Here is a 14,652-nt window from a genome sequence, read left to right on the forward strand (position 1 = left end):
CTTTTCCTATCAAAGGTCAAAGACTCACAGAAAAGAAAACTTGAGTGTCCAATGCAAAAACTCTTTTTTAGAAATTCTTTTTTATGGATGTCTTTGTTCTTCATGTGACATTCATTCCTAAATACAGGGTTAAGCAGAGTAAAAAAAAAAAAATTCAGCCTAACAAACACATCATACATATCTGATTAAATATGCAATATTCCACACCCATATTGCCCCATCTCTATAATGAAGAAAGGGAGGTGCATTTTCTCAACTCTTTGGGCCAGGGCTTGGTCATTATATTTACACAACAGTTTTATTTCTATTTACATTGTTGGAGTCATTTAGCATATTGTTGTTCTGCCTATCAGCTCTTCTTACAGGACAGTAATATTAAATTATATTCATGAAACACAATTTGTTTACACATTCCTAGATGTGCTTTGTTTTTAGGTCTAAGTAGCTGCTATGAATATTTTGCTGTATATGGAACCTTTCTGCTTTTGATGTCTATCCTTGATATTTCTGGGTCAAAGAGTATAGACATTTTAATCACTTTCTTAACATACATTCAAGTTGCTTTCCAAAGTGATTTGAACGATTGGATCTATTTACAATTCCTCCAACAGCTTATTAGTGTACCTGACATCCTGGGCAACTTAATTTCATTAAGTACAACCATAGGCCTAGAAATGAACTGTATGTCATTTGAAATTTTTCAGCCAATACAACTCTTTAAAAAAAAAAGTTCCATTGATTCATTTTACTTTTTTCTTTTTTTTTAATTTTTATTTTTTTACTAATTTATTTGGATTTATCCACAATCACTTCCATAAGCTTTTGAGTGTAATTATATTTACTGATATAGGCTCTACATATACATTCCTATTAAACATATTTTCACATTAGTTATGTTGTAAGGAAGAATTAGAACCAACAGAAAGAACCACAAAAAACAGGAAGCAAAACAAAACAGAAGGAAAAAAAGATCAAATGGTATGCTTCGATCTGCATTCAAACTCTATAGTTCAGTGAATGTGGACAGCATTTTCCATCATGACGTTTTTGGAGATGTCTTAGATCCTTGCATTGCTGAGAAGGGCTAAGTCTATCAAAGTTAGTCATCGAACAATGTGGCTGTTACTATGTGCAATGTTCTCCTGGTTCTGCTCACTTCACTCAGCATCAGTTCATACAAGTCTTTCCAGGTTTTTCTGAAGTCTGCCTGCTCACACAGTTAGTAAGTATCAAATGTCTGGTCTGAGTTTGGATTTGAACTCAGGTCTTCCTGACTCCAGGGTCCATACTCTATTCGGTGCGCCACCTAGCTGCCCCCCTGCTCATCATTTCCATTACATTCATATACCACAACTTCTTCAGCCATTCCCCAATTTATGGGCATCCTTTTTTCCAATTCTTTGCCACCACAAAAAGAGTTGCTATAAATATTTTTGTACATGTGGGTCCTCTTCCCATTTTTAGGATCTCTTTGGGATACAGCCCTAGAAGTGGTATTGCTGGGTCAAAGGGTATGCACATTTTTATAGCCCTTTGGGCACAGTTCCATCATTTTACTTTTTTACATCACAATCATTTCTAAATGATGGCCCCTTTTCGTGAGTCTTCCCTTGTAACAAAGAAAAACAGTTGAACAAAATGAACCAATATAACTATTACATCTAGTGTCTGACAGTACATGCCACTTCCTGCTCCTTCTCCAAGAAAAGGAGAGAGGTGTATTTCCTCATCTCCTATAAGGGAAAACAGGTACACAGATAAATATAAAATATATGCAAAGTAAATACAAGTCAGTGGCATAGCATATACTTGTTATCCCAGAGAGGCTGAGGCTGGTACATCTTGTAACCTCCAGAATTCCAAGTTGCAATGGGCTAAGCCTATTAGGTGTCTTCATTAAGTTCAGCATTAATAAAGTGAGCCCATAGAAGGCTGGGGAAGCATACCAAGTTACCTAAGGTAAGGCTAAGCAGCCCAGGTGGGAATGATGAGATCTAGAGGTTTAAGGGTGCTAGAACTCCAAAATCATTACACACAGGTCCTGCCCGAGAAAAACTTCAACCCACACCTTCTTTCAGCCAAAGACAAGGTTTATTAAAGATCCACCATATTGTCCAAACTCTTGAAAAATCTGAGCACCTGTGAGCTATTGGCTAGATTGTAAAAATCTGAGCATCTTAATGGAGACAAGATGGACCTTATATACAGAAAGACTATGGGAGGGACCTAGGAGTGGCCAAGTAGTCTATGAGGTAATAGAATTCCAGAGACCTATACCACAATGGCCAAGGGAGAATGGAGTCTAGATAGGATTAAGGGTGGGAAGTGGCCTGGGGCCACAGGGAGGTAAGACTATGGAGGGCTAGGCTAGGTTAAAGGTTACAGAATTGAGAGATTAAGCATAGGCTATAACAAAAGGCCAGTTGATGGAACTATAGCTTCAGGTAAACTCCAGAGATTTGGTCAGTGGGAAAGTTCAGGGTTTTTACTTTTTGGGGTCCAGATCCCAGCCTCATCAGGAAATTAAGCTGATCAATAGGGGCAGAGCCAAGATGGTGGAGTAAAAGCAGTGACTTGCTTGAGCTCTCCCCCAAACCCCTCCAAATACCTATAAAAAAATGGCTCTAAACAAATTCTAAAGCAGAAGAACCCACAAAAAGACAGAGTGAAGCAAATTTCCAGCCAAAGACAGCCTGGATAGTTGATCGGAAAGGTATATCACACCAGGCTAGGAGAGGAGCACAGTTCAGCATGGGCGTGCAGGCCGCAGAGACCCTGGAGCAGGCCTTAGAGTACTGACTCGGGGGGGGCAGCTGTGGTGGTTTCCATACTTCTCAACCCATGAATGCCAAAGACAACTTAGAAGGTCAGTGGGAAAAGTCTGTGACTGCGGTGGTGAGAGAGGAGCGCAGGATCCCAGCCCTATTCCTTAGGGCCTCGGCTGCCTCCTGAGCTTCTGGCCCACAGACTGAGGGGGAATGAGTGGCTGATCAGAAAGGGATTGCAGGGATCTCTCTGCTGGTGCAGGGTTCTCTTGCTTTGCCCGTGCTTGGATCTGGATCACAGTTCTGGGTGGTGGTCCTGGGGCGAGGAGGAGGAACGCTAGCGTGGTGGAGCTTGTAGTGGCTGTGGAGAGGAAATCCTCCTCCCAGTTCCAAGACAGAAAAGAGTGCTCATAGACCAGAGCACAGTCTAGGAAAGGAGTAAACACCTGGCCCTTGATTATAGCACCTTGGAAGAACTGAAAATTTACTGGTCCCTAAAAGTATCTCTGAAAACAGCTGCACAAAACCCCTGAAGCTTGGGACAGTACATTCTCCACACTGGAAACAGACTCCTACCTTAACAAAGAGTCTATAACTCAAGTAATTGGCTGAGATCATGAACAAGCAGCGCAAAAAGAGTCAGACTATATTATCTTACTCTGGTGACAAAGAAGATCAAAACATACAACCAGAAGAAGACAACGAAGCCAAAGCTCCTACATCTAAAGCCTCCAAGAAAAATACGAATTGGTCCCAGGCCATGGAAGAGCTCAAAAAGGATTTTGAGAAGCAAGTAAGAGAAGTAGAGGAAAAACTGAGAGTGATGCTAAAGGAGACCCAAAAAAGTGCTGAAGAAAATAACACCTTAAAAAATAGCCTAACCCAAATGGTAAAAGAGGTCCAAAAAGCCAATGAGGAGAAGAATGCCCTAAAAAGCAAAATTGGCCAAATGGAAAAGGAAGTCCAAAAGCTTGCTAAAGAAAATACTTCCTTATAAATTAGAATGAAGAAATTGGAAACTAGGGACAATTTGAGAAATCAAACCACTGTAACACTAATCCAAAGGAATGAAAAAATAGAAGAGAATGTGAAATATCTCATTGGAACAACAACTGACCAGGAAAATAGATCCAGGAGAGAGAACTTAAAAATTATTGGACTATCTGAAAGCCACAATCAAAAAAAGAGCCTAGACATCATCTTTCAAGAAATTATCAAGGAAAACTGCCCTGATATTTTAGAACCAGAGGGCAAAATAGAAATTGAAAGAATCTACCAATCACCTCCTGAAAGAGATCCCCAAAGGAAAACTCCTAGGAATGTTGTAGCCAAATTCCAGAATTCCCAGGTCAAGGAGAAGATATTGCAAGCAGCCAGAAAGAAACAATTCAAGTATTGTGGAAACACAATCAGGATAACACAAGATTTAGCAGCTTCTACATTAAGGGTCCGAAGGGCATGGAATATGATATTCCGGAGGGCAAAGGAATTAGGACTACAACTTAGAATCACCTACCCAGCAAAACTGAATATAATCCTTCAGGGTAAAAAGTCATTCAATGAAATAGAGGATATTCAAGCATTCCTGTGGAAAAGACCAGAGATGAATAGAAAATTTGACCTTCAAATACAAGACTCAAGTGGAACATGGAACAGGTAAACAGGAAAGAGAAATTATAAGAGACTTATTAAGGTTGAACTGTTTACATTCCTGCAGGGAAAGATGATATTTGTAACTCATGAGTCCTTTGTCAGTATTAGCGTAGTGGGAGGGGAAAAAATTATTTATGTATAGGTAGATAGATAGAGGGCACAGGGTGAGTTGAAGATGAAGGAGTGATATCTGGAAAATAAAATTAAGGGGTGAGAGAGGATTATACTGGGAGAAGGAGAAAGGGAGAAGTAGAATGAGGTAAAATATCTCACATAAAACAGACAAGAAAAGACTTTTACAGTGGAGGGGAAATGGGGGAAGGTGAGAGGGAATGAGTGAATCTCACTCTCATAGGATTTGGCTTAAGGAGGGAATAACATACACAATGGGGTATGGAAATCTATCTTACCCTACAGGAAAATAAGGGTGGAAGGGGGCAAGAGAGCAGGGGGTTGATAGAGGGGAGGACAGATTGGGGGAAGGAATAATCAGAAGCAAACACTTCTGAGGAGGGACAGGGTCAAAAGAGAGAGTAGAATAAATGGGTGTGGGATAGGATGAAGGGAAATATACTTAGTTTTTCACAACAGGACTACTATGGAAGTGTTCTACATGACTACACATCTATAACCTGTACTGAGATGCTTGCCTTTTCAATGAGAGTGGGTGGGGAGGGAGGAAGGGAGAAAATTTGTAACCCAAAGCTTTAAAAACACATGTTAAAAATAAAAGAATTTAAAAAAATTAAAAAAGAAAGTAACGAGGAAAATGTAAGTAATGCAAATTAAACTTAAAAAAAAATTAAGTTGATCAAATCAAAATTCCAATGCCTCCAAGGCAATGATTCCAGTCTTTTAAAATAATAATAGTAAACATAAAACAATTTGGGATACTGATTAATGTTGATTGATTAAAAGGGCACTATTAACTAGGGAGATCAAGAAGGGCCTAATGTAGCAGTCTAGATGGATTATTGCAAAGAGCAACCCTAGAAAACTAATTTATGGAGGTACAATCTTCACTGATGGAGTCAGTACTCATGATGACAAATTTACAGATCCTTGAGGTATTAAAATTTCACAAATAATAATACATATGTACGTGTGTGTATAAATTCCATATTATGGCCAACTAAAGAAGAAGAGGTAGAGAAGAAGACATCAAGTGAGTAAGAATTGGAGGAAAACAGAATGAAAGAGTTTTTGGTTTTTAGTGACCAGGAGCTCTCTTTGCAATTAGATATTCAAACAGGCAAAAAGACAACTGGATGGAATCTATAGGTTTTGAACTGACTGCTAATCTAGAGCTCTCATACCCTATTGTGAAGAATAGGATGTTTTTTTGGCATTACCATTAGTTATTTAACTGCTATTTGAAATAGTTGACTAGATGACTATTATTTATAGTCCTTCACCTTCTCTGAGGAAAATTCCATTCCTCTTCTTGTCCTGGACATGACCTGGGCTCTCAATTGCTATACAAACAGAACACAAGTGCTAGCAAAATCCTACACACATATGTGTATACGTAATATACATATATTACACATATGTATATATACTTACATATATATATATAGATTTATATGGTACCTACTGTATGCCAGGCACTGTGCTAAGCACTTTACAAGTATTATCTCATTTGGTTCTCACACCAATCCTGCAAGATAGGTGCTATTATTATTCCCATTTTACAGATGGGGAAAATGAAGCAAACAGGTTAAATGACTTGTCCAGTGTCACACAGGTAGTAATCATAAGAAGCATATACACACACATACATACATATATACAGACAGATAGATAATGATTGAGGATGGGATCTAGGCCCCAAAAAGGAAAAACCCTGGACTTTCCCACATGGCCAAATCTCTTGGTGCTTGCCTGAAGCTATAATCCCATCAACTGGCCTTTCATTGTGGCTACACCCAATCTCCCAATTCTGTTACCTGCCTATGGCCCCGGGCCACTTCCCACCCCTAATCCTATCTAGGTTCCATTCTCCCTTGGTCACATGGTCCAGCTCCCTGGAGTTCTATTACCTCATAGACTACCTGGCCACTAGTGCCTAGATCCCTCCCATTGTCTTTCTGTATATAAGGTCCATCTTATCTCCATTAAGGTACTCAGATTCTTATAATCTAGCCATGGGCTCACTAACATTCAGACTCCTTATGAGTCTGCCCAATATGACAGGTGTTCTAATAAACCTTGTCTTTGACTGAAAGAAGGCTTGGGTCGAATTCTTTTGAGCAGGATCTATGTGTTGTGATATTGGGGTCCCAGCACCCCTAAACCCCTTAAGCTCAACAATGCCTCACAAACTCGTTCATCATTGGTGCTTTGAAATCATGAGTGATCATTGTATTGATCATAGTTCTTAGATTTCAAAATTTGTTTTTACAGTGTTGTTACTGTATAAATTGTTTTCTTGCTTCTGCTCATTTCATTCTTTTTTTATAAAAAATCTTCATTGTTAGTTTTTATAATATTTTACATTTTATAATTTTATAATATTAATATTATATTGTAAATTGTTCTGTTTCTGTTCACTTTACTTTATTAATTCATACAAGTCTTTCCATGGGTCTCTTTGAAATCATCTATTTCCTAATTTCTTACAACACAATAGTATTCCATCTCATTCATATACCACAAGTTATTCAGCCATTGCTCAATTTTTGTGGTGGCAAAAAAATTGAGAAACTAATAGGGTGTTTATTGTAGAATGCCAACTTAGCTAAGTTTGGAGAGCTTTCTCATCAGAAGACTGACCAGTAGGTGACAAATTGGGGGGAGAGGGACAGAAACCACAGCGATTCATGAAATGCCAACTGTAATTGTTATACGATTTTATTTTTAATTCCCTTTCTATTTGGCTCTAGCACAGGCATTTTATTTATAAGGAAAATCACATAGCCAACTGAGGTTATGAAATTTAGCTGAGACTTCCAATAATTAACTCAAGATGATTTATTGGTCAGGAGTAAAAGAACTCTGGCTGTTTTAAGACAACTATTTGCTAGACCCTGTATCAATTTACCAGATGTAATTTTTCCCTTTTTTCTATCTTTGACATGTACCCCTTCTTCTTCCCCATTTGCCTGCTATAAATTTTACAATTCTATCTTTGAAATGTAAATCCTGCTTGTATCTTCTTTTTTTCTGATGTACTAGAAACTATAAGCCTTAGAACTTTGTCTATTGCTAAGTGGCTATTTACAATCCTGAGTGTCTGCTCTAAGCATTTAATAAAACTTGGTTTTAAAATGTCACTTTGTGTTGAGAAGTATGATTAGCAGAAGTACCTATCAACAAATCCTTGGATACCTCCATAAAATAATAATAATGATCTGTGAGTCAGATGGTGCTTACAGATGAGGAAACAGCCTCAGAAGGATGAAGCGATTTGCCCTTGGTCATTTAGCTGTCAAGAAGTGACTGAGGCAGAATTCAAACCCCCAAATCATCCACCAAATAATTGTAACCATGCCTACCTTAGCTGGGTATGCTATATTTTACCCTTCCCCCAGAGTTCTCCTCTACTCTTAAAGGGAGTTTGGGTGTTTAGTTTCTCTGCCATTGGGTCAACCTCTGACAGACAGTGTTCCCTCAATTTTAAGACTCCCTTGAATCTAGTTCCATTAACCACTTAATCATATTATTTTTTACAAAGGAATATTTACTTCAAAGGTATAGCAAAAAATAAACATGCAAACATTCTGTACCATCACTGCCCCTCAATCTCTGGGCATAATCCTCCCAACTATCTCTGTCTCTGGAGAAGGGGGAAGGATTAGATTCACAATTTAACTGCCTTCCTATAAAGCATGGTCCTACCAAATTCCAAGTTCAAAGCCTCTCAGATCTCTGTCCTGAGTCATTGGCTGCAAATAACCCTTTTAACTGCCCTTTCATTGTGGCCCTCTTTGTCCACACCCTAGACTGCCACTCCTTAATTCCATCTAGACCCATTCCTTGACCACTGTACATAAGTGTCCATCTTGTATCCATTAAATTGCTAAGATTCTTGATATCTTGCCCACCTCAACTGTGTTTTAATAAACCCTGTCTCTGACAGAAGGCTTAAGTCAAATTCTTTTGAGGCAAGACCCACATCTTCTGTTATTGAGTTTCAGGGTTCCCAACACCCCTAGATCTCAATACTTTCAAGTTAGAACTAGAGGGAGAAAGAAGTCCTGGAAAGTTGGGAGAAAGTAGTTGTAGCAATTCAATTTGACAAACATTTATTAAATCTCAGTGTTAAAAGGAAAATTCTATACTGGGGCCTTTTGCCAGGATTAACAAGGAAAACTTCGGAAAAGAGAATTAAAAAGAGTTTATTAAAAACATCAAGGCAGAAACATGTGGATGGATTGATCACTGAAGATAAGCTTGAGATTCAAAATGGAGGATGCTTTTATAAGAGCAAGACAATCCTGACAGGTGCATATCACCACAAGAGAATGGGCCATTGTGTCTCAGTTCCTCCCCCATTGTCATCATAAGGAAATGAGATTGGAGCTAAGGCAGAATGGGATGAAAGCTCATGTGACTGAGTGCTAACTAGCAAGTAAGACAAGGGAATCCAAAGAATATGCCAAAGAGTAGCTGATGCCTCCCCCAGCAAACTGAATAAAACTACACAGAAGACTGGAAACAGTGGGGTATGGAGTTTCACTGAGTCAGAATAAATTTCAATAATTCTTGCCTGTGGTGCTAACGAGACACATGGTGCAACACCACAATTAGGGCTATATTGGGTCCTCTATCCTCAACTAAACATCCCAGTCTCTGTTGCCTATAAATGTGGAAGTTGGCTTGGGGATCGCAAGGAAGGCGCTGCAAACATAAATAGCACACAATCCTCATGAGGACACAAGAAAAAACCCACAGATTCTTTAGCCAATAAAAGTTCTGCACCCCAAAAACATATCTGTTGCTTACACACTTTGGCAATTCAACTTCAGAGAATTTCAATATTTTACATACCACTTGCTCTTTCTCTCTGTAGAAACTCTGTACCTAATATGGACAACGTCATCTACAGGCCGAAGGAAGAGGGCCTTACTTGGAAAATGAGCCCTCCCATCTCTTAATATTATTATACAGATATTTCAAAGAGGAAGAGAAAAAAATTTAAGATTCTTTAGAATTATTAATGTAATTTTACATGTAAAAATCATAACCAAATTTTAATAACATTTCCAAAACATATTCAAGACCTGTATATCCCATTAGAAACATTTGGAAGCCGATTGTGTGTGTATGTGTATGTGTGTCTATGTGTGTATATATATACACACATACACAGAATATATGTACACACACACACAGAATACATACACACATAGACACATACCTATATAGTATATATAATGTGTATATATATATATATATTTCTTTATCCTAGTTCTTAGAGAAAACAGTCTAATCTTATTGCTTTCCCAAAGTTTACTACTCCATTAAATTTAAAACCTTTTATATCCTTGTCTTATCCCCCTTTCTGAGGATACATACATAAATATATATGTGTATATATATCTGTGTACACATATATATGTATACATACAAACACACACTATATAGAGAGGGAGATGTAGATATAGATAGATAGATTTCTCCATATCATCTTGAAGGAATGAGGTACTTTAAGGATCTAATCTTATATATGAAAATATAACTATTAGCAAGGGGTTGGCAAGCCTAAGGATTCATTTACTTAATTACATGAGATATGGAGTTGACCACAAATACAGATTGACAATAGTAAGATATTTCACACTTGCGTCCTTTTATAGTAACTCAAATGTTTTCGTATTAATCTATTAATAAACAGATTTGGTATTCCTTTCCAAGAATACATACTTCTTTCCTATAGTGACTATACTTCATCCCTCTATTCTTCACTAACCCACTACTCTCAAGCTGTCTTCCACTCCCAAAGGTCCTGTCACTGTCGCACTCTTCTTCTAAGGCACACTTTCTCTCCCCCACCTCTAAACTCCTATGGAGGCAAGCATTGTCTTGGACAGGGGTGGGGAACGTTCGGCCTTGCGACCACATGTGTCCTTCTAGATCCTCAAGTGCTGCCCTTTGACTGAATCCAAACGTCACACAACAAATCCTTAATAAAAGGATTTGTTCTGTCAAACTTGGACTCAGTCAAAAGGCTGCACCCAAGGACCTAGAAGGTCACATGTGGCCTTGAGGCTTCCCAACCCAGGCTTGAGAAAGGGCCACTCCTACCCCCATCATGACTTCACTGGTAATCCCACAGTTCTTTCCCTATGGACCAGTCTTTCTACTCCCTCCCACTGCTGCAAACCAACCCAAATACACATGGTTTTTGTCCCAAGTGAAGTAATTCCTATTTATGATTCTGATTCTATGCTTCTATATGAATTCCATTTCAGAGAAGATAAACTTCTTAAAAGAAGTGAGCTAAAATGTTAGTCACAACAACATATTTTCTCCATATACAAACACACACACACACACACACACACACACACACACACACGCTGAAACATATCATGAAAGGGTTAGAAATAAACAGTAGAAATTATTCTGAAGCTTTAATTTGATATGTCAGGCTATTTTAGGAGCTCACAAACACCCAATGATAATGAGGGGAAAAAAGCCAGAAATATGAAATTAAACCAGAGTTCCATAAAATGGTACAAGGGGATAAACATTTTAGGATAAGGTCTGGAGGTTTTTGTTGTCAGCAAAAAAAAAAACAAAAAACAAACTTCTCAATCAAGGAAAATTTTTAACGGATGAAGAGATGGAGGGTTCCTTTTGTTTAGTGCCTAGGAAGTTGAAAAACCACTTCCCTAGAGGACAGAGCTCTAAATACAAATTGCAGCACCCAGAGTAAACACAGTTGAGAGTTAGCTGCCAGGAGAAGAAATAGGGTGGGCCCAGGTTGGGGATAAGCTCATCTAGGCAAGAAAAAGGCTTTTGATTTCAACTAATTATCCTAGACAATCAACTGCTCAGTTCTATTATTTGTTCCTGCTGAAGGAGTATAAATACTATTAACCCCCTCTAAATTTTGGAATCCTGGTCAAAGTTTTGGTTGTCCAGCCTAGTTAATGACTTTGCATTTGAAGGAAAGGTTTTTAGAAATGCAAGACATGTTGAGATCCTTTTGGAGTGCCTGGAGAGCTGATCAAGCATCTTTTTTTGCAATCTGGATATACATGGTGGAAACTGAAGATACTTCATGGCACCACCTTGGTGGTACCACTCAACATGAGTGCCCAAGGGGCTTTATCTTTCCACTCTTTGGACCACCTAATCAATCCATCAATCAATAAGCATTTATTAAATGACTACTTTGTGCCAGACCCTGGGAATACAAAGACATATATAAAACAATCTTTGCGATTAAGAAGCTTACAATCTATAGGGAAAGGCAATATGGATACACATTGGTTTACATCAAATATATGCAAAATAAATACAAGGTAATTGTGAGGGTATGAAACTAGTAGAGAAATATATGTACCAGAGAAATGGCCAAGCCTAGCCCTTATGAGTGTATAATGAAAATCGATTCAATTGATGCAACCCCTTCTTGGGTCTAGGAGCATATAAAGCTATGACTTTTCCAGTCTGCTTATCTCATGATGAGGAAACAAACTTGATTTGCTACTATTGAACCAGAACTGGGTGTGTGTACAAAAGTCACTAAGAAGTCAAAATATTTCCGCCTTCCTCCCTTACTTCAATCAAGGGAAAACATGGTGTAGGCCTTTGGTTGGGGACTGTCTGTGGTCTAGGAACTGGGGTCCATGGCAGATAGCCAGGCCTGATGAGGAATGAAGTCTCCAGTGGCCTGCTTAACCCAACATAGAAGTGGATGGAAGGCAGCCAAGTGGGAGCTTTAATGACTCACTCAAAGGAAGTGAAGTTAGTGATGTGACTGCTGTGTAGAAATTGCTTTATGTTTGAACCCATACTCTTTAGTAAGGAAATGCAAGGGAGAGGGTGCTTCCAGTTGGAAGCAGGGGAAAATACTTTGTAACATCTGTTCTTGCTCTATCTTCTTAATATCCCTTTATAAAAGCTGGTTGATCCCTTATCAGAATGGAGGATTGAGTTGACAGTATTAAAAAAAAGACACCTCCAGACCCTCAGAAGTAACTTTAGAACCTGAGGGGAAGATGTAACCTTTCTCTGGGGACCTGTCTCAACATATCCAAAACTGAACTCATTCTGTTTTCCCCAAAACTCTCCCCTCTTCCTAATTGTCTTATTTCTGCAGAAGGCACCACCATCTCCCCAGGCACTGAGGCTCACTACCTCTATGTAAAAACATTCCTGTAGCATTGTGTAGCAACAAAGTCGATGTAAAGGACAGATAAATCAAGATGAAATTCATTGTATTCTATAAGGAGAATTTCTGGTACTATATATTATAGTTCAGCCAAAAGTAACTTTGAGAAGTTAATAACAAGTTCCCTTGACTTGTTAAAAAACTTACTGGAGACTCCAATCTGGAGTTTGTGGCCATGCCTACTCTTCTACCTCCAGAATCTGTCATGGACCCAACATGCGAAGTACAGTATAAGCATATCATACTGATTTCTCCAATAACTGTGTCCCCCTGATGAAAGTGACATGTTAGGCAATGAAACTAGAGCCCAAGTCAGAGGATTAGTTTTATAGGCAAATATCTTGTGATGTCAGTGATTAGCATGTTTGCAAGTCAATCACTAAACATTTATTAAGTGCCTACTATGTGCCAGGCACTGTGCTGAGTGCTAGGGATACAAAAAGGGGCAAAAGACAGTCCTTGCCCTCAAGAAGCTTACAGCCTAATGGGGGAGACAACAGGCAATCAAATACATATGAAGCCGGCTATATACAGGATAAATAGGAGACAATTAACAGAGGAAAGGCGCTGGAATTAAGAGGGGTTTGAGACTTCCTGTAGATGGTAGGATTTAGTTGGAACTTAAAGGAATCCACGGAGGTCAGTAAAGTTGCCACTATATTATGTAGCTGAATGGAACATGCATAATCTTTAATATGATGATAATGGTGAATGGGTTTTGGAGTGAATGTAGCACTTTTAAAATGCATATAATTTATATTTTAGACTGCAATTACATCTTTCATGTTTAAAACAAACTGCTAGAATCCCATCAAAATATTCAGTGGTGTTACTGCTGTAACCTTAATCCCAAAGACTACATTGGTATGGGACTCTCTCTTCATCGACCTTGGGGGATTGGGGTTGGGATTGGGGGAGGAGCAGGAGAGAACTTCAGTTTCTTCAACTCTGCAGTTGCTTTGGGTGCTTCTGGCTCCAACTTTGAGAAAGAAGATGGATGTTGCCAATGCCACTTCAAGTTGCTGAAGAGAGAATAAGACTCTAGGAAGCCAATGCAAAAGGAGCTAACAGTTTCCATCATGTCCCTATCCCTAACTTGCTACAGTAGAGACTTCAGGGAATTTCCCTTTGAATGAGATCTAGAACTCTCTTGGTTGATCTGAGTTACCTCACTCCAATGGGAGAATTCTTTCTCTCTGCATTGTCTAGTATATATTCTTCTGTGTATACTTTTTATGATTTCTGTTTTGCTATCAATTTGGATAAATGGGTTTCTTTGCTAGTTATTACGTGTGTGTGTTCACTGTGGAAGTGGTATTTGGTGGGAAAGGGATCGAGTCTTGGATTTAAAGTTTTTCCTCAGGTGATAGAGGGGAGGGCATTTTAAGGGAGGGGGTAATCAGAAGCAAACACTTCTGAGGAGGGACAGGGTCGAAAGCAAGAATAGAATAAATGGGGGCAGGTTAGGATGAAGGGAAATATACTTAGTTTTTCACAACATGACTACTATGGAAGTGTTTTGCATGACTACACATGTATAACCTGTAAAAAAAAAACAAAGTTTTTCCAGGGGTGGAGAACCTGAGGCCCCAAGGCCAAATGTGGCCCTCTAGGTCCTCAAGTGTAGCCCTTGAATCCAAACTCCCTTAATGAAAGGATTTGCTCTGTAAAACTTAGACTTAGTCAAAAGGCCGCACCCAAGACCTAGAAGGCCACATGTGGCTTTGAGGCTGAAGGTTTTCCACCCTTGCCCTAGACTAACAATGTTTAAGGGATCAAATAGATATAATCTATCCAACAACTCCCTTTCTCTGAGAAGAGCAGAATAGTCAAGCTTCCAGTCCCAACCTCCTGCTTCCCCTTTTGGCAGGAATTAAAATATCCCTT

The sequence above is a fragment of the Vombatus ursinus genome, unplaced genomic scaffold (assembly GCF_900497805.2).
Source record: "Vombatus ursinus unplaced genomic scaffold, bare-nosed wombat genome assembly UNPS02014797.1, whole genome shotgun sequence".
NCBI classification, from domain to species: domain Eukaryota; kingdom Metazoa; phylum Chordata; class Mammalia; order Diprotodontia; family Vombatidae; genus Vombatus; species Vombatus ursinus.